This window comes from Glandiceps talaboti, chromosome 2, assembly GCF_964340395.1.
Source record: "Glandiceps talaboti chromosome 2, keGlaTala1.1, whole genome shotgun sequence".
NCBI classification, from domain to species: Eukaryota; Metazoa; Hemichordata; class Enteropneusta; family Spengelidae; genus Glandiceps; species Glandiceps talaboti.
Window position 1 is genome coordinate 22,295,172 of NC_135550.1, and position 2,932 is coordinate 22,298,103.

Here is a 2,932-nt window from a genome sequence, read left to right on the forward strand (position 1 = left end):
ATCCAACCCTGTTGTTATCTTTGCAATATGCGCATTTGGCTGTTGTTATGGGCGTGATCGTGTTGCTAGACATATTTGCATACATTTTTTGAATGTTCATTCACTTGTCTATGAATCTCTGATGTTATCTTTACGATATAGGTGATCATATGTCTGTTGCTATGGGCGTGGTCTGTTTCGAGGTATATTTGCATACATTTTATGAATGTTTATATATTTGTCTATTAATCCTTGTTGTTATTTTTGCAATATCTGTGATCATTTGGCTGTTGCCATGGGCGTGGTCTTGTTGCAATGCATATTTTCATACACATTTTGAATATTTGTTCACTTGTCTAAGAATCCCTGTTGTTATTTTTGGGAAATAGACACCGTTTCGTTGTTACTATGGGCATGGTCATGGTTGCTAGAAATCTAGAAACATCTCACCAACTTTCAGTCTCATTGACCAAGTACTTTTTGAGATATAAAGTTTTGACCAAAAGTCACATTTGTACACCTTATTTGCATATCACTGATAAGTTGCTTCATCTATACACTCCCAGCTGCATCCCCATTAAATGTCTGCCCAATCTGCTCAGCAGTTTTGGAATTAAGGATTTTCGACCAAAAAGACACATTTTAACCCAAATTTGCATATCACTTATGGGATCATCATGTCATGAACAATTCTTAATATCAACACGAATATTCCCACCAAATGTCAGACCAATCTGCCCAGTAGCTTTTGAGTTTAAACTTTTTTGACCGAAAATAAAATGTTTTGACCCAAATCACACGCCGGTGGTAAGATTTCCCAACTAGACACCCAAAGTAATATATCCACCAAATATCATGGCAATCGGTCCAGTGGTCTTTTAATTTAAGTTGTTTGCACACACACAGACAGACAGACAGACAGACAGACACTTTGCCATGCCTATATCACTACTGAATCTAAGTAGTTCAGTTGTGCTAAAAAAAATGCCGGTATGCTGAATGGAAAATTACCCCACTCACATGGTTTTAGAAAGGAAATTAATCAACTTGAAAAAAGTACATTTTGCGGAGTCCAAAGTCCAAATCACTCCCTGGCCTCTGCTTCCAATGTTTCAAAATGTTGACATAAGATGGTGAAATGGTAGATGTCACAAGGTTAATGGACCAGTGTTGACAAGTACACAATAACAATGAGAGGAATTCAACTCCTGAATTGGAGTCACCAATATAAACACACAAGGCATCTGCATGCAAGAAACTCATATGGTTAGGGTTCTGTGTCCTTTTTATAGCAGTGACCTTGCTGACACTTTGTTGATAGATTAGTTAGCTTTGTGTAGAGGATTCGTTTTTATCTATTTTGCTGTATCAGTGTGACCAACCTACATTTTAAAATTTCAAGAGACTGTGAATTAGTGCTCTGCCAACAAAACTCACACTCCACAAAGAAAATCAGTTTGTACAAAAATGTCTTTCAAGCGATATTTTCAAATTAACCCCCAAAATGTCACAACATTTGCACAAAATGACATTGATTACAATGATTGTATTAGTCGTATTTCTGCAAAAACAACAACATATAAAACAAAGAAAACAGCGGAAGGATCCCAAAGACTTCTTACCCCACCCCCACCCCTACAATTGACATAAATACGATACTTTGGTATCAAAAATGCCGTCCGATGGCTATCTTAATCGCGTGACCTGTTGCGAGGTCAACCCTTACGTACCGTGCTGTGCTTTCTCCCTGGGGTTTCTCAACCAACATTATCGGTTATAACCTTGCGATGTAAACTTTGTCTGAATGCGATTTTTGTTCCATAATGTTTAACTATATTCGCTCTGGATGTGCAAGTTCGGAGCTCTGAGCTAGCTCAACAGAAAATCGGAAGTAAGTTTACCGGCTGCTACTATATACAAATTGTCATCAATGATCTACAAATGTATTAAATGAAAATAAAAGATTACATCATTAGAAGATATGTTTATTAGACAATGGTTTGTATGACCGCAATTTATAGATGTATTTCTAGCTTTTCAAGACAATAACGACCATTTAAACAGTGTTTTGGATTACACTCTCCTACCATTTGCCTTATAGTTTTAACTAATGTACCAAACCACTATGGCGAGAGGCCCTGTTTATGATTCATTTTTTCCCGCTTAGTTTTATGACACATATCACTAGTTGATTTACATGATGTATGCTTATGGAGGTGTCAAGTTTTCTATGAAAAAAATGTATTGCAGTCACTGACAACTAATGTTAGTACTTGTCAGACTAATGTATTACTGCACACAGGGAAACTGAATTGAGGGATAGGCACAAAAACTGACCAAATTAGAATAAATATTGGCATAAATTAAGTGTTCAGGATATCTACTATTTGTTGAACAACATAATATGTCAAAGACATGTGTTTTACCACTGAACCCTCTTTGGCAAAACTACAGTTAAATGTGTGACTGTACATGATTTCATCATCACAATGTAATAGCAGTGAGCATGAAATGTAATCCAATGTTGTGCATGCATCATGCATGTATCAGTATCACACTGGTCGTTCAGATATACTACTAGATATTATGTTTGTAAGCGCTTCCTAAAGATTTAGACCGACCGCATTAGCATAGACCGTATTAATTATGTAATTTCATCACCAATTATATTAATTTGAAAGGACATAGACATAGAGATGTGCAATTTCTCTGCATGTAATTAATAAGTTACTCAGCTTTTTGCCAAGCCTTTTGGCCTTCCAGGTGTACATGTGATTACATATATTTGACTAACAGACCAAGTGTATTCCATGTCATCACAAACAAGTAAGACTAGTCTGTGATGCTATATGTAATCATGTGTTGTGAGCGAATAACTTTGACATTGCACTTCGTGCATTGACTGCTGTGTACAGTAAATTGACTGTGGTGTTAATTGGCCGGGTGTGTAAAA